The 16,170-nt window shown below is 47.2% G+C and overlaps 33 non-coding genes and 20 pseudogenes across 33 annotated transcripts; all 53 read right to left on the reverse strand.

The window, feature by feature from the left end:
• Positions 1-9: 9 nt before the first annotated feature.
• On the reverse strand, positions 10-128 carry LOC138453978 (5S ribosomal RNA). The gene has a single exon (XR_011260676.1). It is a non-coding gene; the product is annotated as a 5S ribosomal RNA (ribosomal RNA).
• A 106-nt stretch (positions 129-234) lies between these two features.
• LOC138453990 (5S ribosomal RNA) lies at positions 235-353 on the reverse strand. The gene has a single exon (XR_011260687.1). It is a non-coding gene; the product is annotated as a 5S ribosomal RNA (ribosomal RNA).
• Positions 354-460: 107 nt separating this feature from the next.
• LOC138462863 (5S ribosomal RNA) lies at positions 461-579 on the reverse strand. The gene has a single exon (XR_011265451.1). It is a non-coding gene; the product is annotated as a 5S ribosomal RNA (ribosomal RNA).
• Positions 580-1,032: 453 nt separating this feature from the next.
• LOC138457550 (5S ribosomal RNA) lies at positions 1,033-1,141 on the reverse strand (annotated as a pseudogene).
• Positions 1,142-1,247: 106 nt separating this feature from the next.
• Positions 1,248-1,366, reverse strand: LOC138461817 (5S ribosomal RNA). The gene has a single exon (XR_011264424.1). It is a non-coding gene; the product is annotated as a 5S ribosomal RNA (ribosomal RNA).
• Positions 1,367-1,472: 106 nt separating this feature from the next.
• LOC138454591 (5S ribosomal RNA) lies at positions 1,473-1,591 on the reverse strand. The gene has a single exon (XR_011261261.1). It is a non-coding gene; the product is annotated as a 5S ribosomal RNA (ribosomal RNA).
• Positions 1,592-1,697: 106 nt separating this feature from the next.
• Positions 1,698-1,816, reverse strand: LOC138462568 (5S ribosomal RNA). The gene has a single exon (XR_011265164.1). It is a non-coding gene; the product is annotated as a 5S ribosomal RNA (ribosomal RNA).
• Positions 1,817-2,279: 463 nt separating this feature from the next.
• Positions 2,280-2,388, reverse strand: LOC138456826 (5S ribosomal RNA; annotated as a pseudogene).
• A 106-nt stretch (positions 2,389-2,494) lies between these two features.
• LOC138462597 (5S ribosomal RNA) lies at positions 2,495-2,613 on the reverse strand. Its single transcript, XR_011265192.1, has one exon. It is a non-coding gene; the product is annotated as a 5S ribosomal RNA (ribosomal RNA).
• A 106-nt stretch (positions 2,614-2,719) lies between these two features.
• On the reverse strand, positions 2,720-2,838 carry LOC138454283 (5S ribosomal RNA). Its single transcript, XR_011260968.1, has one exon. It is a non-coding gene; the product is annotated as a 5S ribosomal RNA (ribosomal RNA).
• A 463-nt stretch (positions 2,839-3,301) lies between these two features.
• Positions 3,302-3,410, reverse strand: LOC138458875 (5S ribosomal RNA; annotated as a pseudogene).
• Positions 3,411-3,516: 106 nt separating this feature from the next.
• On the reverse strand, positions 3,517-3,635 carry LOC138455409 (5S ribosomal RNA; annotated as a pseudogene).
• Positions 3,636-3,741: 106 nt separating this feature from the next.
• Positions 3,742-3,860, reverse strand: LOC138462023 (5S ribosomal RNA). The gene has a single exon (XR_011264625.1). It is a non-coding gene; the product is annotated as a 5S ribosomal RNA (ribosomal RNA).
• A 106-nt stretch (positions 3,861-3,966) lies between these two features.
• LOC138461082 (5S ribosomal RNA) lies at positions 3,967-4,085 on the reverse strand. Its single transcript, XR_011263722.1, has one exon. It is a non-coding gene; the product is annotated as a 5S ribosomal RNA (ribosomal RNA).
• A 106-nt stretch (positions 4,086-4,191) lies between these two features.
• LOC138461322 (5S ribosomal RNA) lies at positions 4,192-4,310 on the reverse strand. The gene has a single exon (XR_011263943.1). It is a non-coding gene; the product is annotated as a 5S ribosomal RNA (ribosomal RNA).
• Positions 4,311-4,773: 463 nt separating this feature from the next.
• On the reverse strand, positions 4,774-4,882 carry LOC138456827 (5S ribosomal RNA; annotated as a pseudogene).
• A 106-nt stretch (positions 4,883-4,988) lies between these two features.
• LOC138455509 (5S ribosomal RNA) lies at positions 4,989-5,107 on the reverse strand (annotated as a pseudogene).
• Positions 5,108-5,213: 106 nt separating this feature from the next.
• LOC138454617 (5S ribosomal RNA) lies at positions 5,214-5,332 on the reverse strand. The gene has a single exon (XR_011261286.1). It is a non-coding gene; the product is annotated as a 5S ribosomal RNA (ribosomal RNA).
• Positions 5,333-5,438: 106 nt separating this feature from the next.
• On the reverse strand, positions 5,439-5,557 carry LOC138463267 (5S ribosomal RNA). The gene has a single exon (XR_011265854.1). It is a non-coding gene; the product is annotated as a 5S ribosomal RNA (ribosomal RNA).
• Positions 5,558-6,020: 463 nt separating this feature from the next.
• Positions 6,021-6,129, reverse strand: LOC138456828 (5S ribosomal RNA; annotated as a pseudogene).
• Positions 6,130-6,235: 106 nt separating this feature from the next.
• On the reverse strand, positions 6,236-6,354 carry LOC138462024 (5S ribosomal RNA). Its single transcript, XR_011264626.1, has one exon. It is a non-coding gene; the product is annotated as a 5S ribosomal RNA (ribosomal RNA).
• A 106-nt stretch (positions 6,355-6,460) lies between these two features.
• On the reverse strand, positions 6,461-6,579 carry LOC138454707 (5S ribosomal RNA). The gene has a single exon (XR_011261372.1). It is a non-coding gene; the product is annotated as a 5S ribosomal RNA (ribosomal RNA).
• Positions 6,580-6,685: 106 nt separating this feature from the next.
• On the reverse strand, positions 6,686-6,804 carry LOC138461323 (5S ribosomal RNA). Its single transcript, XR_011263944.1, has one exon. It is a non-coding gene; the product is annotated as a 5S ribosomal RNA (ribosomal RNA).
• Positions 6,805-7,267: 463 nt separating this feature from the next.
• LOC138456829 (5S ribosomal RNA) lies at positions 7,268-7,376 on the reverse strand (annotated as a pseudogene).
• Positions 7,377-7,482: 106 nt separating this feature from the next.
• On the reverse strand, positions 7,483-7,601 carry LOC138455411 (5S ribosomal RNA; annotated as a pseudogene).
• Positions 7,602-7,707: 106 nt separating this feature from the next.
• Positions 7,708-7,826, reverse strand: LOC138462025 (5S ribosomal RNA). The gene has a single exon (XR_011264627.1). It is a non-coding gene; the product is annotated as a 5S ribosomal RNA (ribosomal RNA).
• A 106-nt stretch (positions 7,827-7,932) lies between these two features.
• LOC138454002 (5S ribosomal RNA) lies at positions 7,933-8,051 on the reverse strand. Its single transcript, XR_011260698.1, has one exon. It is a non-coding gene; the product is annotated as a 5S ribosomal RNA (ribosomal RNA).
• A 106-nt stretch (positions 8,052-8,157) lies between these two features.
• LOC138461324 (5S ribosomal RNA) lies at positions 8,158-8,276 on the reverse strand. Its single transcript, XR_011263945.1, has one exon. It is a non-coding gene; the product is annotated as a 5S ribosomal RNA (ribosomal RNA).
• A 463-nt stretch (positions 8,277-8,739) lies between these two features.
• LOC138456831 (5S ribosomal RNA) lies at positions 8,740-8,848 on the reverse strand (annotated as a pseudogene).
• Positions 8,849-8,954: 106 nt separating this feature from the next.
• On the reverse strand, positions 8,955-9,073 carry LOC138455576 (5S ribosomal RNA; annotated as a pseudogene).
• Positions 9,074-9,179: 106 nt separating this feature from the next.
• LOC138454618 (5S ribosomal RNA) lies at positions 9,180-9,298 on the reverse strand. Its single transcript, XR_011261287.1, has one exon. It is a non-coding gene; the product is annotated as a 5S ribosomal RNA (ribosomal RNA).
• Positions 9,299-9,404: 106 nt separating this feature from the next.
• Positions 9,405-9,523, reverse strand: LOC138461325 (5S ribosomal RNA). The gene has a single exon (XR_011263946.1). It is a non-coding gene; the product is annotated as a 5S ribosomal RNA (ribosomal RNA).
• A 463-nt stretch (positions 9,524-9,986) lies between these two features.
• LOC138458025 (5S ribosomal RNA) lies at positions 9,987-10,095 on the reverse strand (annotated as a pseudogene).
• Positions 10,096-10,201: 106 nt separating this feature from the next.
• LOC138457816 (5S ribosomal RNA) lies at positions 10,202-10,310 on the reverse strand (annotated as a pseudogene).
• Positions 10,311-10,416: 106 nt separating this feature from the next.
• On the reverse strand, positions 10,417-10,535 carry LOC138455412 (5S ribosomal RNA; annotated as a pseudogene).
• A 106-nt stretch (positions 10,536-10,641) lies between these two features.
• Positions 10,642-10,760, reverse strand: LOC138462027 (5S ribosomal RNA). The gene has a single exon (XR_011264630.1). It is a non-coding gene; the product is annotated as a 5S ribosomal RNA (ribosomal RNA).
• A 106-nt stretch (positions 10,761-10,866) lies between these two features.
• LOC138454014 (5S ribosomal RNA) lies at positions 10,867-10,985 on the reverse strand. Its single transcript, XR_011260710.1, has one exon. It is a non-coding gene; the product is annotated as a 5S ribosomal RNA (ribosomal RNA).
• Positions 10,986-11,091: 106 nt separating this feature from the next.
• Positions 11,092-11,210, reverse strand: LOC138461327 (5S ribosomal RNA). Its single transcript, XR_011263947.1, has one exon. It is a non-coding gene; the product is annotated as a 5S ribosomal RNA (ribosomal RNA).
• Positions 11,211-11,673: 463 nt separating this feature from the next.
• LOC138456832 (5S ribosomal RNA) lies at positions 11,674-11,782 on the reverse strand (annotated as a pseudogene).
• Positions 11,783-11,888: 106 nt separating this feature from the next.
• On the reverse strand, positions 11,889-12,007 carry LOC138455577 (5S ribosomal RNA; annotated as a pseudogene).
• A 106-nt stretch (positions 12,008-12,113) lies between these two features.
• On the reverse strand, positions 12,114-12,232 carry LOC138454619 (5S ribosomal RNA). Its single transcript, XR_011261288.1, has one exon. It is a non-coding gene; the product is annotated as a 5S ribosomal RNA (ribosomal RNA).
• A 106-nt stretch (positions 12,233-12,338) lies between these two features.
• Positions 12,339-12,457, reverse strand: LOC138461328 (5S ribosomal RNA). Its single transcript, XR_011263948.1, has one exon. It is a non-coding gene; the product is annotated as a 5S ribosomal RNA (ribosomal RNA).
• A 463-nt stretch (positions 12,458-12,920) lies between these two features.
• On the reverse strand, positions 12,921-13,029 carry LOC138456833 (5S ribosomal RNA; annotated as a pseudogene).
• A 106-nt stretch (positions 13,030-13,135) lies between these two features.
• On the reverse strand, positions 13,136-13,254 carry LOC138462028 (5S ribosomal RNA). The gene has a single exon (XR_011264631.1). It is a non-coding gene; the product is annotated as a 5S ribosomal RNA (ribosomal RNA).
• Positions 13,255-13,360: 106 nt separating this feature from the next.
• LOC138461330 (5S ribosomal RNA) lies at positions 13,361-13,479 on the reverse strand. Its single transcript, XR_011263950.1, has one exon. It is a non-coding gene; the product is annotated as a 5S ribosomal RNA (ribosomal RNA).
• A 453-nt stretch (positions 13,480-13,932) lies between these two features.
• Positions 13,933-14,041, reverse strand: LOC138456834 (5S ribosomal RNA; annotated as a pseudogene).
• Positions 14,042-14,147: 106 nt separating this feature from the next.
• On the reverse strand, positions 14,148-14,266 carry LOC138455511 (5S ribosomal RNA; annotated as a pseudogene).
• A 106-nt stretch (positions 14,267-14,372) lies between these two features.
• LOC138454621 (5S ribosomal RNA) lies at positions 14,373-14,491 on the reverse strand. Its single transcript, XR_011261290.1, has one exon. It is a non-coding gene; the product is annotated as a 5S ribosomal RNA (ribosomal RNA).
• A 106-nt stretch (positions 14,492-14,597) lies between these two features.
• On the reverse strand, positions 14,598-14,716 carry LOC138463269 (5S ribosomal RNA). Its single transcript, XR_011265855.1, has one exon. It is a non-coding gene; the product is annotated as a 5S ribosomal RNA (ribosomal RNA).
• Positions 14,717-15,179: 463 nt separating this feature from the next.
• Positions 15,180-15,288, reverse strand: LOC138456835 (5S ribosomal RNA; annotated as a pseudogene).
• Positions 15,289-15,394: 106 nt separating this feature from the next.
• On the reverse strand, positions 15,395-15,513 carry LOC138462029 (5S ribosomal RNA). The gene has a single exon (XR_011264632.1). It is a non-coding gene; the product is annotated as a 5S ribosomal RNA (ribosomal RNA).
• A 106-nt stretch (positions 15,514-15,619) lies between these two features.
• LOC138454825 (5S ribosomal RNA) lies at positions 15,620-15,738 on the reverse strand. Its single transcript, XR_011261483.1, has one exon. It is a non-coding gene; the product is annotated as a 5S ribosomal RNA (ribosomal RNA).
• Positions 15,739-15,844: 106 nt separating this feature from the next.
• LOC138461331 (5S ribosomal RNA) lies at positions 15,845-15,963 on the reverse strand. The gene has a single exon (XR_011263951.1). It is a non-coding gene; the product is annotated as a 5S ribosomal RNA (ribosomal RNA).
• Positions 15,964-16,170: the final 207 nt, after the last annotated feature.

The raw sequence follows: 16,170 nt of genomic DNA on the forward strand, positions 1-16,170 counted from the left end.
GTACAAAAAAGCCTACAGCACCTGGTATTCCCAGGCGGTCTCCCATCCAGGTACTAACTAGGCCCGACACTGCTTAGCTTCTGAGATCAGACGAGATCAGGCGCATTCAGTGTGGTGTGGCCGTAGGCTCTGGGCCTTGTGAGTTTTGTACTTTTAAGCATCTAGTCGGCTAGACCTTGCAGTTTTGAAAGGCAATTGAGAAATGGCTCACTTCCTGAACTTGGAGTACAAAAAAGCCTACAGCACCTGGTATTCCCAGGCGGTCTCCCATCCAGGTACTAACTAGGCCCGACACTGCTTAGCTTCTGAGATCAGACGAGATCAGGCGCATTCAGTGTGGTGTGGCCGTAGGCTCTGGGCCTAGCAAGTTTTGTACTTTTAAGCATCTAGTCGGCTAGACCTTGCAGTTTTAAAAGGCAATTGAGAAAGGGCTCACTTCCTGAACTTGGAGCACAAAAAAAGCCTACAGCACCTGGTATTCCCAGGCGGTCTCCCATCCAGGTACTAACTAGGCCTGACACTGCTTCACTTCCGAGATCAGACGAGATCGGGTGCATTCAGTGTGGTGTGGCCGTAGGCTCTAGGAATGCTAAGAATATTACTCTTATGCATTTGCATTTAGTAAGCTAAGCCATGCAGCCACTTGCAACATGATACCACGCTCATCGCTCGATCAGGCGAGATATATAAGACTGGTGGGCCCATTCAGGACTCCTATGTCTGGTAGGATAACTTTAATTCATCCATCCTGTGTCTGTTGCAGGGAGGTGGAGAGAACAATCAACACAATAATGGGTTTCTTTCATGCCTCTTGAAGGACTCAATATTCTCTGTACTGCATTACATGTGAAAGTCTATTTATTACCCATGAACACACTACCTGTATGCTAATTCTATGTAAAAAGGTAGCTCCAGCCCTCATGATGTTGTCCAACATTTCCGCTATAAAACGGGATACAATTATTTTGGAAACATACCAAATTTGAAAAATAATTGAGAAGTTGCGCAATTACTAATCATGGAGCACAAAAAAGCCTACAGCACCTGGTATTCCCAGGCAGTCTCCCATCCAGGTACTAATTAGGCCCGACCCTGCTTAGCTTCCGAGATCGGGCGCATTCAGTGTGGTGTGGCCGTAGGCTCTGGGCCTAGTGAGTTTTGTACTTTTAAGCATCTAGTCGGCTAGACCTTGCAGTTTTGAAAGGCAATTGTGAAATGGCTCACTTCCTGAACTTGGAGCACAAAAAAGCCTACAGCACCTGGTATTCCCAGGTGGTCTCCCATCCAGGTACTAACGAGGCCCGACACTGCTTAGCTTCCGAGATCAGACGAGATCGGGCGCATTCAGTGTGGTGTGGCCGTAGGCTCTGGGCCTTGTGAGTTTTGTACTTTTAAGCATCTAGTCGGCTAGACCTTGCAGTTTTGAAAGGCAATTGAGAAATGGCTCACTTCCTGAACTTGGAGTACAAAAAAGCCTACAGCACCTGGTATTCCCAGGCGGTCTCCCATCCAGGTACTAACTAGGCCCAACACTGCTTAGCTTCTGAGATCAGACGAGATCAGGCGCATTCAGTGTGGTGTGGCCGTAGGCTCTGGGCCTAGTGAGTTTTGTACTTTTAAGCATCTAGTCGGCTAGACCTTGCAGTTTTGAAAGGCAATTGAGAAAGGGCTCACTTCCTGAACTTGGAGCACAAAAAAGCCTACAGCACCTGGTATTCCCAGGCGGTCTCCCATCCAGGTACTAACTAGGCCTAACACTGCTTAACTTCCGAGATCAGACGAGATCAGGTGCATTCAGTGTGGTGTGGCCGTAGGCTCTAGGAATGCTAAGAATATTACTCTTATGCATTTGCATTTAGTAAGCTAAGCCATGCAGCCACTTGCAACATGATACCACGCTCATCGCTCGATCAGGCTCGATCAGGCGAGATATATAAGACTGGTGGGCCCATTCAGGACTCCTATGTCTGGTAGGATAACTTTAATTCATCCATCCTGTGTCTGTTGCAGGGAGGTGGAGAGAACAATCAACACAATAATGGTTTTCTTTCATGCCTCTTGAAGGACTCAATATTCTCTGTACTGCATTACATGTGAAAGTCGATTTATTACCCATGAACACACTACCTGTATGCTAATTCTATGTAAAAAGGTAGCTCCAGCCCTCATGATGTTGTCCAACATTTCCGCTATAAAACGGGATACAATTATTTTGGAAACATACCAAATTTGAAAAATAATTGAGAAGTTGCGCAATTACTAATCATGGAGCACAAAAAAGCCTACAGCACCTGGTATTCCCAGGCAGTCTCCCATCCAGGTACTAACTAGGCCCGACCCTGCTTAGCTTCCGAGATCGGGCGCATTCAGTGTGGTGTGGCCGTAGGCTCTGGGCCTAGTGAGTTTTGTACTTTTAAGCATCTAGTCGGCTAGACCTTGCAGTTTTGAAAGGCAATTGTGAAATGGCTCACTTCCTGAACTTGGAGCACAAAAAAGCCTACAGCACCTGGTATTCCCAGGTGGTCTCCCATCCAGGTACTAACTAGGCCCAACACTGCTTAGCTTCTGAGATCAGACAAGATCAGGCGCATTCAGTGTGGTGTGGCCGTAGGCTCTGGGCCTAGTGAGTTTTGTACTTTTAAGCATCTAGTCGGCTAGACCGTGCAGTTTTAAAAGGCAATTGAGAAAGGGCTCACTTCCTGAACTTGGAGCACAAAAAAGCCTACAGCACCTGGTATTCCCAGGCGGTCTCCCATCCAGGTACTAACTAGGCCTGACACTGCTTAACTTCCAAGATCAGACGAGATCGGGTGCATTCAGTGTGGTGTGGCCGTAGTCTCTAGGAATGCTAAGAATATTACTCTTATGCATTTGCATTTAGTAAGCTAAGCCATGCAGCCACTTGCAACATGATACCACGCTCATCGCTCGATCAGGCTCGATCAGGCGAGATATATAAGACTGGTGGGCCCATTCAGGACTCCTATGTCTGGTAGGATAACTTTAATTCATCCATCCTGTGTCTGTTGCAGGGAGGTGGAGAGAACAATCAACACAATAATGGTTTTCTTTCATGCCTCTTGAAGGACTCAATATTCTCTGTACTGCATTACATGTGAAAGTCGATTTATTACCCATGAACACACTACCTGTATGCTAATTCTATGTAAAAAGGTAGCTCCAGCCCTCATGATGTTGTCCAACATTTCCGCTATAAAACGGTATACAATTATTTTGGAAACATACCAAATTTGAAAAATAATTGAGAAGTTGCGCAATTACTAATCATGGAGCACAAAAAAGCCTACAGCACCTGGTATTCCCAGGCAGTCTCCCATCCAGGTACTAACTAGGCCAGACCCTGCTTAGCTTCCGAGATCGGGCGCATTCAGTGTGGTGTGGCCGTAGGCTCTGGGCCTAGTGAGTTTTGTACTTTTAAGCATCTAGTCGGCTAGACCTTGCAGTTTTGAAAGGCAATTGTGAAATGGCTCACTTCCTGAACTTGGAGCACAAAAAAGCCTACAGCACCTGGTATTCCCAGGTGGTCTCCCATCCAGGTACTAACTAGGCCCGACACTGCTTAGCTTCCTTGATCAGACGAGATCGGGCGCAATCAGTGTGGTGTGGCCGTAGGCTCTGGGCCTAGTGAGTTTTGTACTTTTAAGCATCTAGTCAGCTAGACCTTGCAGTTTTGAAAGGCAATTGAGAAATGGCTCACTTCCTGAACTTGGAGCACAAAAAAGCCTACAGCACCTGGTATTCCCAGGCGGTCTCCCATCCAGGTACTAACGAGGCCCGACACTGCTTAGCTTCCGAGATCAGACGAGATCGGGCGCATTCAGTGTGGTGTGGCCGTAGGCTCTGGGCCTTGTGAGTTTTGTACTTTTAAGCATCTAGTCGGCTAGACCTTGCAGTTTTGAAAGGCAATTGAGAAATGGCTCACTTCCTGAACTTGGAGTACAAAAAAGCCTACAGCACCTGGTATTCCCAGGCGGTCTCCCATCCGGGTACTAACTAGGCCCGACACTGCTTAGCTTCTGAGATCAGACGAGATCAGGCGCATTCAGTGTGGTGTGGCCGTAGGCTCTGGGCCTAGTGAGTTTTGTACTTTTAAGCATCTAGTCGGCTAGACCTTGCAGTTTTAAAAGGCAATTGAGAAAGGGCTCACTTCCTGAACTTGGAGCACAAAAAAGCCTACAGCACCTGGTATTCCCAGGCGGTCTCCCATCCAGGTACTAACTAGGCCTGACACTGCTTAACTTCCGAGATCAGACGAGATCGGGTGCATTCAGTGTGGTGTGGCCGTAGGCTCTAGGAATGCTAAGAATATTACTCTTATGCATTTGCATTTAGTAAGCTAAGCCATGCAGCCACTTGCAACATGATACCACGCTCATCGCTCGATCAGGCTCGATCAGGCGAGATATATAAGACTGGTGGGCCCATTCAGGACTCCTATGTCTGGTAGGATAACTTTAATTCATCCATCCTGTGTCTGTTGCAGGGAGGTGGAGAGAACAATCAACACAATAATGGGTTTCTTTCATGCCTCTTGAAGGACTCAATATTCTCTGTACTGCATTACATGTGAAAGTCGATTTATTACCCATGAACACACTACCTGTATGCTAATTCTATGTAAAAAGGTAGCTCCAGCCCTCATGATGTTGTCCAACATTTCCGCTATAAAACGGGATACAATTATTTTGGAAACATACCAAATTTGAAAAATAATTGAGAAGTTGTGCAATTACTAATCATGGAGCACAAAAAAGCCTACAGCACCTGGTATTCCCAGGCAGTCTCCCATCCAGGTACTAACTAGGCCCGACCCTGCTTAGCTTCCGAGATCGGGCGCATTCAGTGTGGTGTGGCCGTAGGCTCTGGGCCTAGTGAGTTTTGTACTTTTAAGCATCTAGTCGGCTAGACCTTGCAGTTTTGAAAGGCAATTGTGAAATGGCTCACTTCCTGAACTTGGAGCACAAAAAAGCCTACAGCACCTGGTATTCCCAGGTGGTCTCCCATCCAGGTACTAACTAGGCCCGACACTGCGTAGCTTCCGAGATCAGACGAGATCGGGCGCAATCAGTGTGGTGTGTCCGTAGTCTCTGGGCCTCGTGAGTTTTGTACTTTTAAGCATCTAGTCAGCTAGACCTTGCAGTTTTGAAAGGCAATTGAGAAATGGCTCACTTCCTGAACTTGGAGCACAAAAAAGCCTACAGCACCTGGTATTCCCAGGCGGGCTCCCATCCAGGTACTAACGAGGCCCGACACTGCTTAGCTTCCGAGATCAGACGAGATCGGGCACAATCAGTGTGGTGTGGCCGTAGGCTCTGGGCCTTGTGAGTTTTGTACTTTTAAGCATCTAGTCGGCTAGACCTTGCAGTTTTAAAAGGCAATTGAGAAAGGGCTCACTTCCTGAACTTGGAGCACAAAAAAGCCTACAGCACCTGGTATTCCCAGGCGGTCTCCCATCCAGGTACTAACTAGGCCTGACACTGCTTAACTTCCGAGATCAGACGAGATCGGGTGCATTCAGTGTGGTGTGGCCGTAGGTTCTAGGAATGCTAAGAATATTACTCTTATGCATTTGCATTTAGTAAGCTAAGCCATGCAGCCACTTGCAACATGATACCACGCTCATCGCTCGATCAGGCTCGATCAGGCGAGATATATAAGACTGGTGGGCCCATTCAGGACTCCTATGTCTGGTAGGATAACTTTAATTCATCCATCCTGTGTCTGTTGCAGGGAGGTGGAGAGAACAATCAACACAATAATGGGTTTCTTTCATGCCTCTTGAAGGACTCAATATTCTCTGTACTGCATTACATGTGAAAGTCGATTTATTACCCATGAACACACTACCTGTATGCTAATTCTATGTAAAAAGGTAGCTCCAGCCCTCATGATGTTGTCCAACATTTCCGCTATAAAACGGGATACAATTATTTTGGAAACATACCAAATTTGAAAAATAATTGAGAAGTTGCGCAATTACTAATCATGGAGCACAAAAAAGCCTACAGCACCTGGTATTCCCAGGCAGTCTCCCATCCAGGTACTAACTAGGCCCGACCCTGCTTAGCTTCCGAGATCGGGCGCATTCAGTGTGGTGTGGCCGTAGGCTCTGGGCCTAGTGAGTTTTGTACTTTTAAGCATCTAGTCGGCTAGACCTTGCAGTTTTGAAAGGCAATTGTGAAATGGCTCACTTCCTGAACTTGGAGCACAAAAAAGCCTACAGCACCTGGTATTCCCAGGCGGTCTCCCATCCAGGTACTAACGAGGCCCGACACTGCTTAGCTTCCGAGATCAGACGAGATCGGGCGCATTCAGTGTGGTGTGGCCGTAGGCTCTGGGCCTTGTGAGTTTTGTACTTTTAAGCATCTAGTCGGCTAGACCTTGCAGTTTTGAAAGGCAATTGAGAAATGGCTCACTTCCTGAACTTGGAGTACAAAAAAGCCTACAGCACCTGGTATTCCCAGGCGGTCTCCCATCCAGGTACTAACTAGGCCCAACACTGCTTAGCTTCTGAGATCAGACGAGATCAGGCGCATTCAGTGTGGTGTGGCCGTAGGCTCTGGGCCTAGTGAGTTTTGTACTTTTAAGCATCTAGTCGGCTAGACCTTGCAGTTTTGAAAGGCAATTGAGAAAGGGCTCACTTCCTGAACTTGGAGCACAAAAAAGCCTACAGCACCTGGTATTCCCAGGCGGTCTCCCATCCAGGTACTAACTAGGCCTGACACTGCTTAACTTCCGAGATCAGACGAGATCGGGTGCATTCAGTGTGGTGTGGCCGTAGGCTCTAGGAATGCTAAGAATATTACTCTTATGCATTTGCATTTAGTAAGCTAAGCCATGCAGCCACTTGCAACATGATACCACGCTCATCGCTCGATCAGGCTCGATCAGGCGAGATATATAAGACTGGTGGGCCCATTCAGGACTCCTATGTCTGGTAGGATAACTTTAATTCATCCATCCTGTGTCTGTTGCAGGGAGGTGGAGAGAACAATCAACACAATAATGGTTTTCTTTCATGCCTCTTGAAGGACTCAATATTCTCTGTACTGCATTACATGTGAAAGTCGATTTATTACCCATGAACACACTACCTGTATGCTAATTCTATGTAAAAAGGTAGCTCCAGCCCTCATGATGTTGTCCAACATTTCCGCTATAAAACGGTATACAATTATTTTGGAAACATACCAAATTTGAAAAATAATTGAGAAGTTGCGCAATTACTAATCATGGAGCACAAAAAAGCCTACAGCACCTGGTATTCCCAGGCAGTCTCCCATCCAGGTACTAACTAGGCCCGACCCTGCTTAGCTTCCGAGATCGGGCGCATTCAGTGTGGTGTGGCCGTAGGCTCTGGGCCTAGTGAGTTTTGTACTTTTAAGCATCTAGTCGGCTAGACCTTGCAGTTTTGAAAGGCAATTGTGAAATGGCTCACTTCCTGAACTTGGAGCACAAAAAAGCCTACAGCACCTGGTATTCCCAGGTGGTCTCCCATCCAGGTACTAACTAGGCCCGACACTGCTTAGCTTCCTTGATCAGACGAGATCGGGCGCAATCAGTGTGGTGTGGCCGTAGGCTCTGGGCCTAGTGAGTTTTGTACTTTTAAGCATCTAGTCAGCTAGACCTTGCAGTTTTGAAAGGCAATTGAGAAATGGCTCACTTCCTGAACTTGGAGCACAAAAAAGCCTACAGCACCTGGTATTCCCAGGCGGTCTCCCATCCAGGTACTAACGAGGCCCGACACTGCTTAGCTTCCGAGATCAGACGAGATCGGGCGCATTCAGTGTGGTGTGGCCGTAGGCTCTGGGCCTTGTGAGTTTTGTACTTTTAAGCATCTAGTCGGCTAGACCTTGCAGTTTTGAAAGGCAATTGAGAAATGGCTCACTTCCTGAACTTGGAGTACAAAAAAGCCTACAGCACCTGGTATTCCCAGGCGGTCTCCCATCCAGGTACTAACTAGGCCCGACACTGCTTAGCTTCTGAGATCAGACGAGATCAGGCGCATTCAGTGTGGTGTGGCCGTAGGCTCTGGGCCTAGTGAGTTTTGTACTTTTAAGCATCTAGTCGGCTAGACCTTGCAGTTTTAAAAGGCAATTGAGAAAGGGCTCACTTCCTGAACTTGGAGCACAAAAAAGCCTACAGCACCTGGTATTCCCAGGCGGTCTCCCATCCAGGTACTAACTAGGCCTGACACTGCTTAACTTCCGAGATCAGACGAGATCGGGTGCATTCAGTGTGGTGTGGCCGTAGGCTCTAGGAATGCTAAGAATATTACTCTTATGCATTTGCATTTAGTAAGCTAAGCCATGCAGCCACTTGCAACATGATACCACGCTCATCGCTCGATCAGGCTCGATCAGGCGAGATATATAAGACTGGTGGGCCCATTCAGGACTCCTATGTCTGGTAGGATAACTTTAATTCATCCATCCTGTGTCTGTTGCAGGGAGGTGGAGAGAACAATCAACACAATAATGGGTTTCTTTCATGCCTCTTGAAGGACTCAATATTCTCTGTACTGCATTACATGTGAAAGTCGATTTATTACCCATGAACACACTACCTGTATGCTAATTCTATGTAAAAAGGTAGCTCCAGCCCTCATGATGTTGTCCAACATTTCCGCTATAAAACGGGATACAATTATTTTGGAAACATACCAAATTTGAAAAATAATTGAGAAGTTGTGCAATTACTAATCATGGAGCACAATAAAGCCTACAGCACCTGGTATTCCCAGGCAGTCTCCCATCCAGGTACTAACTAGGCCCGACCCTGCTTAGCTTCCGAGATCGGGCGCATTCAGTGTGGTGTGGCCGTAGGCTCTGGGCCTAGTGAGTTTTGTACTTTTAAGCATCTAGTCGGCTAGACCTTGCAGTTTTGAAAGGCAATTGTGAAATGGCTCACTTCCTGAACTTGGAGCACAAAAAAGCCTACAGCACCTGGTATTCCCAGGTGGTCTCCCATCCAGGTACTAACTAGGCCCGACACTGCGTAGCTTCCGAGATCAGACGAGATCGGGCGCAATCAGTGTGGTGTGTCTGTAGTCTCTGGGCCTAGTGAGTTTTGTACTTTTAAGCATCTAGTCAGCTAGACCTTGCAGTTTTGAAAGGCAATTGAGAAATGGCTCACTTCCTGAACTTGGAGCACAAAAAAGCCTACAGCACCTGGTATTCCCAGGCGGGCTCCCATCCAGGTACTAACGAGGCCCGACACTGCTTAGCTTCCGAGATCAGACGAGATCGGGCACAATCAGTGTGGTGTGGCCGTAGGCTCTGGGCCTTGTGAGTTTTGTACTTTTAAGCATCTAGTCGGCTAGACCTTGCAGTTTTAAAAGGCAATTGAGAAAGGGCTCACTTCCTGAACTTGGAGCACAAAAAAGCCTACAGCACCTGGTATTCCCAGGCGGTCTCCCATCCAGGTACTAACTAGGCCTGACACTGCTTAACTTCCGAGATCAGACGAGATCGGGTGCATTCAGTGTGGTGTGGCCGTAGGCTCTAGGAATGCTAAGAATATTACTCTTATGCATTTGCATTTAGTAAGCTAAGCCATGCAGCCACTTGCAACATGATACCACGCTCATCGCTCGATCAGGCTCGATCAGGCGAGATATATAAGACTGGTGGGCCCATTCAGGACTCCTATGTCTGGTAGGATAACTTTAATTCATCCATCCTGTGTCTGTTGCAGGGAGGTGGAGAGAACAATCAACACAATAATGGGTTTCTTTCATGCCTCTTGAAGGACTCAATATTCTCTGTACTGCATTACATGTGAAAGTCGATTTATTACCCATGAACACACTACCTGTATGCTAATTCTATGTAAAAAGGTAGCTCCAGCCCTCATGATGTTGTCCAACATTTCCGCTATAAAACGGTATACAATTATTTTGGAAACATACCAAATTTGAAAAATAATTGAGAAGTTGCGCAATTACTAATCATGGAGCACAAAAAAGCCTACAGCACCTGGTATTCCCAGGCAGTCTCCCATCCAGGTACTAACTAGGCCCGACCCTGCTTAGCTTCCGAGATCAGGCGCATTCAGTGTGGTGTGGCCGTAGGCTCTGGGCCTAGTGAGTTTTGTACTTTTAAGCATCTAGTCGGCTAGACCTTGCAGTTTTGAAAGGCAATTGTGAAATGGCTCACTTCCTGAACTTGGAGCACAAAAAAGCCTACAGCACCTGGTATTCCCAGGTGGTCTCCCATCCAGGTACTAACGAGGCCCGACACTGCTTAGCTTCCGAGATCAGACGCATTCAGTGTGGTGTGGCCGTAGGCTCTGGGCCTTGTGAGTTTTGTACTTTTAAGCATCTAGTCGGCTAGACCTTACAGTTTTGAAAGGCAATTGTGAAATGGCTCACTTCCTGAACTTGGAGCACAAAAAAGCCTACAGCACCTGGTATTCCCAGGTGGTCTCCCATCCAGGTACTAACTAGGCCCGACACTGCTTAGCTTCCTTGATCAGACGAGATCGGGCGCAATCAGTGTGGTGTGGCCGTAGGCTCTGGGCCTAGTGAGTTTTGTACTTTTAAGCATCTAGTCAGCTAGACCTTGCAGTTTTGAAAGGCAATTGAGAAATGGCTCACTTCCTGAACTTGGAGCACAAAAAAGCCTACAGCACCTGGTATTCCCAGGCGGTCTCCCATCCAGGTACTAACGAGGCCCGACACTGCTTAGCTTCCGAGATCAGACGAGATCGGGCGCATTCAGTGTGGTGTGGCCGTAGGCTCTGGGCCTTGTGAGTTTTGTACTTTTAAGCATCTAGTCGGCTAGACCTTGCAGTTTTGAAAGGCAATTGAGAAATGGCTCACTTCCTGAACTTGGAGTACAAAAAAGCCTACAGCACCTGGTATTCCCAGGCGGTCTCCCATCCAGGTACTAACTAGGCCCGACACTGCTTAGCTTCTGAGATCAGACGAGATCAGGCGCATTCAGTGTGGTGTGGCCGTAGGCTCTGGGCCTAGTGAGTTTTGTACTTTTAAGCATCTAGTCGGCTAGACCTTGCAGTTTTAAAAGGCAATTGAGAAAGGGCTCACTTCCTGAACTTGGAGCACAAAAAAGCCTACAGCACCTGGTATTCCCAGGCGGTCTCCCATCCAGGTACTAACTAGGCCTGACACTGCTTAACTTCCGAGATCAGACGAGATCGGGTGCATTCAGTGTGGTGTGGCCGTAGGCTCTAGGAATGCTAAGAATATTACTCTTATGCATTTGCATTTAGTAAGCTAAGCCATGCAGCCACTTGCAACATGATACCACGCTCATCGCTCGATCAGGCTCGATCAGGCGAGATATATAAGACTGGTGGGCCCATTCAGGACTCCTATGTCTGGTAGGATAACTTTAATTCATCCATCCTGTGTCTGTTGCAGGGAGGTGGAGAGAACAATCAACACAATAATGGGTTTCTTTCATGCCTCTTGAAGGACTCAATATTCTCTGTACTGCATTACATGTGAAAGTCGATTTATTACCCATGAACACACTACCTGTATGCTAATTCTATGTAAAAAGGTAGCTCCAGCCCTCATGATGTTGTCCAACATTTCCGCTATAAAACGGGATACAATTATTTTGGAAACATACCAAATTTGAAAAATAATTGAGAAGTTGTGCAATTACTAATCATGGAGCACAATAAAGCCTACAGCACCTGGTATTCCCAGGCAGTCTCCCATCCAGGTACTAACTAGGCCCGACCCTGCTTAGCTTCCGAGATCGGGCGCATTCAGTGTGGTGTGGCCGTAGGCTCTGGGCCTAGTGAGTTTTGTACTTTTAAGCATCTAGTCGGCTAGACCTTGCAGTTTTGAAAGGCAATTGTGAAATGGCTCACTTCCTGAACTTGGAGCACAAAAAAGCCTACAGCACCTGGTATTCCCAGGTGGTCTCCCATCCAGGTACTAACTAGGCCCGACACTGCGTAGCTTCCGAGATCAGACGAGATCGGGCGCAATCAGTGTGGTGTGTCTGTAGTCTCTGGGCCTAGTGAGTTTTGTACTTTTAAGCATCTAGTCAGCTAGACCTTGCAGTTTTGAAAGGCAATTGAGAAATGGCTCACTTCCTGAACTTGGAGCACAAAAAAGCCTACAGCACCTGGTATTCCCAGGCGGGCTCCCATCCAGGTACTAACGAGGCCCGACACTGCTTAGCTTCCGAGATCAGACGAGATCGGGCACAATCAGTGTGGTGTGGCCGTAGGCTCTGGGCCTTGTGAGTTTTGTACTTTTAAGCATCTAGTCGGCTAGACCTTGCAGTTTTAAAAGGCAATTGAGAAAGGGCTCACTTCCTGAACTTGGAGCACAAAAAAGCCTACAGCACCTGGTATTCCCAGGCGGTCTCCCATCCAGGTACTAACTAGGCCTGACACTGCTTAACTTCCGAGATCAGACGAGATCGGGTGCATTCAGTGTGGTGTGGCCGTAGGCTCTAGGAATGCTAAGAATATTACTCTTATGCATTTGCATTTAGTAAGCTAAGCCATGCAGCCACTTGCAACATGATACCACGCTCATCGCTCGATCAGGCTCGATCAGGCGAGATATATAAGACTGGTGGGCCCATTCAGGACTCCTATGTCTGGTAGGATAACTTTAATTCATCCATCCTGTGTCTGTTGCAGGGAGGTGGAGAGAACAATCAACACAATAATGGGTTTCTTTCATGCCTCTTGAAGGACTCAATATTCTCTGTACTGCATTACATGTGAAAGTCGATTTATTACCCATGAACACACTACCTGTATGCTAATTCTATGTAAAAAGGTAGCTCCAGCCCTCATGATGTTGTCCAACATTTCCGCTATAAAACGGGATACAATTATTTTGGAAACATACCAAATTTGAAAAATAATTGAGAAGTTGCGCAATTACTAATCATGGAGCACAAAAAAGCCTACAGCACCTGGTATTCCCAGGCAGTCTCCCATCCAGGTACTAACTAGGCCCGACCCTGCTTAGCTTCCGAGATCGGGCGCATTCAGTGTGGTGTGGCCGTAGGCTCTGGGCCTAGTGAGTTTTGTACTTTTAAGCATCTAGTCGGCTAGACCTTGCAGTTTTGAAAGGCAATTGTGAAATGGCTCACTTCCTGAACTTGGAGCACAAAAAAGCCTACAGCACCTGGTATTCCCAGGCGGTCTCCCATCCAGGTACTAACGAGGCCCGACACTGCTTAGCTTCCGAGATCAGACGAGATCGGGCGCATTCAGTGTGGTGTGGCCGTAGGCTCTGGGCCTAGTGAGTTTTGTACTTTTAAGCATCTAGTCGGCTAGACCTTGCAGTTTTAAAAGGCAATTGAGAAAGGGCTCACTTCCTGAACTTGGAGCACAAAAAAGCCTACAGCACCTGGTATTCCCAGGCGGTCTCCCATCCAGGTACTAACTAGGCCTGACACTGCTTAACTTCCGAGATCAGACGAGATCGGGTGCATTCAGTGTGGTGTGGCCGTAGGCTCTAGGAATGCTAAGAATATTACTCTTATGCATTTGCATTTAGTAAGCTAAGCCATGCAGCCACTTGCAACATGATACCACACTCATCGCTCGATCAGGCGAGATATATAAGACTGGTGGGCCCATTCAGGACTCCTATGTCTGGTAGGATAACTTTAATTCATCCATCCTGTGTCTGTTGCAGGGAGGTGGAGAGAACAATCAACACAATAATGGGTTTCTTTCATGCCTCTTGAAGGACTCAATATTCTCTGTACTGCATTACATGTGAAAGTCGATTTATTACCCATGAACACACTACCTGTATGCTAATTCTATGTAAAAAGGTAGCTCCAGCCCTCATGATGTTGTCCAACATTTCCGCTATAAAACGGGATACAATTATTTTGGAAACATACCAAATTTGAAAAATAATTGAGAAGTTGTGCAATTACTAATCATGGAGCACAAAAAAGCCTACAGCACCTGGTATTCCCAGGCAGTCTCCCATCCAGGTACTAACTAGGCCCGACCCTGCTTAGCTTCCGAGATCGGGCGCATTCAGTGTGGTGTGGCCGTAGGCTCTGGGCCTAGTGAGTTTTGTACTTTTAAGCATCTAGTCGGCTAGACCTTGCAGTTTTGAAAGGCAATTGTGAAATGGCTCACTTCCTGAACTTGGAGCACAAAAAAGCCTACAGCACCTGGTATTCCCAGGTGGTCTCCCATCCAGGTACTAACTAGGCCCGACACTGCGTAGCTTCCGAGATCAGACGAGATCGGGCGCAATCAGTGTGGTGTGTCCGTAGTCTCTGGGCCTAGTGAGTTTTGTACTTTTAAGCATCTAGTCAGCTAGACCTTGCAGTTTTGAAAGGCAATTGAGAAATGGCTCACTTCCTGAACTTGGAGCACAAAAAAGCCTACAGCACCTGGTATTCCCAGGCGGGCTCCCATCCAGGTACTAACGAGGCCCGACACTGCTTAGCTTCCGAGATCAGACGAGATCGGGCACAATCAGTGTGGTGTGGCCGTAGGCTCTGGGCCTTGTGAGTTTTGTACTTTTAAGCATCTAGTCGGCTAGACCTTGCAGTTTTAAAAGGCAATTGAGAAAGGGCTCACTTCCTGAACTTGGAGCACAAAAAAGCCTACAGCACCTGGTATTCCCAGGCGGTCTCCCATCCAGGTACTAACTAGGCCTGACACTGCTTAACTTCCGAGATCAGACGAGATCGGGTGCATTCAGTGTGGTGTGGCCGTAGGTTCTAGGAATGCTAAGAATATTACTCTTATGCATTTGCATTTAGTAAGCTAAGCCATGCAGCCACTTGCAACATGATACCACGCTCATCGCTCGATCAGGCTCGATCAGGCGAGATATATAAGACTGGTGGGCCCATTCAGGACTCCTATGTCTGGTAGGATAACTTTAATTCATCCATCCTGTGTCTGTTGCAGGGAGGTGGAGAGAACAATCAACACAATAATGGGTTTCTTTCATGCCTCTTGAAGGACTCAATATTCTCTGTACTGCATTACATGTGAAAGTCGATTTATTACCCATGAACACACTACCTGTATGCTAATTCTATGTAAAAAGGTAGCTCCAGCCCTCATGATGTTGTCCAACATTTCCGCTATAAAACGGGATACAATTATTTTGGAAACATACCAAATTTGAAAAATAATTGAGAAGTTGCGCAATTACTAATCATGGAGCACAAAAAAGCCTACAGCACCTGGTATTCCCAGGCAGTCTCCCATCCAGGTACTAACTAGGCCCGACCCTGCTTAGCTTCCGAGATCGGGCGCATTCAGTGTGGTGTGGCCGTAGGCTCTGGGCCTAGTGAGTTTTGTACTTTTAAGCATCTAGTCGGCTAGACCTTGCAGTTTTGAAAGGCAATTGTGAAATGGCTCACTTCCTGAACTTGGAGCACAAAAAAGCCTACAGCACCTGGTATTCCCAGGCGGTCTCCCATCCAGGTACTAACGAGGCCCGACACTGCTTAGCTTCCGAGATCAGACGAGATCGGGCGCATTCAGTGTGGTGTGGCCGTAGGCTCTGGGCCTTGTGAGTTTTGTACTTTTAAGCATCTAGTCGGCTAGACCTTGCAGTTTTGAAAGGCAATTGAGAAATGGCTCACTTCCTGAACTTGGAGTACAAAAAAGCCTACAGCACCTGGTATTCCCAGGCGGTCTCCCATCCAGGTACTAACTAGGCCCAACACTGCTTAGCTTCTGAGATCAGACGAGATCAGGCGCATTCAGTGTGGTGTGGCCGTAGGCTCTGGGCCTAGTGAGTTTTGTACTTTTAAGCATCTAGTCGGCTAGACCTTGCAGTTTTGAAAGGCAATTGAGAAAGGGCTCACTTCCTGAACTTGGAGCACAAAAAAGCCTACAGCACCTGGTATTCCCAGGCGGTCTCCCATCCAGGTACTAACTAGGCCTGACACTGCTTAACTTCCGAGATCAGACGAGATCGGGTGCATTCAGTGTGGTGTGGCCGTAGGCTCTAGGAATGCTAAGAATATTACTCTTATGCATTTGCATTTAGTAAGCTAAGCCATGCAGCCACTTGCAACATGATACCACGCTCATCGCTCGATCAGGCTCGATCAGGCGAGATATATAAGACTGGTGGGCCCATTCAGGACTCCTATGTCTGGTAGGATAACTTTAATTCATCCATCCTGTGTCTGTTGCAGGGAGGTGGAGAGA

Source organism: Ambystoma mexicanum, chromosome 4p (genome assembly GCF_040938575.1).
Source record: "Ambystoma mexicanum isolate Mex_15411 chromosome 4p, UKY_AmexF1_1, whole genome shotgun sequence".
Taxonomy (NCBI): Eukaryota; Metazoa; Chordata; class Amphibia; order Caudata; family Ambystomatidae; genus Ambystoma; species Ambystoma mexicanum.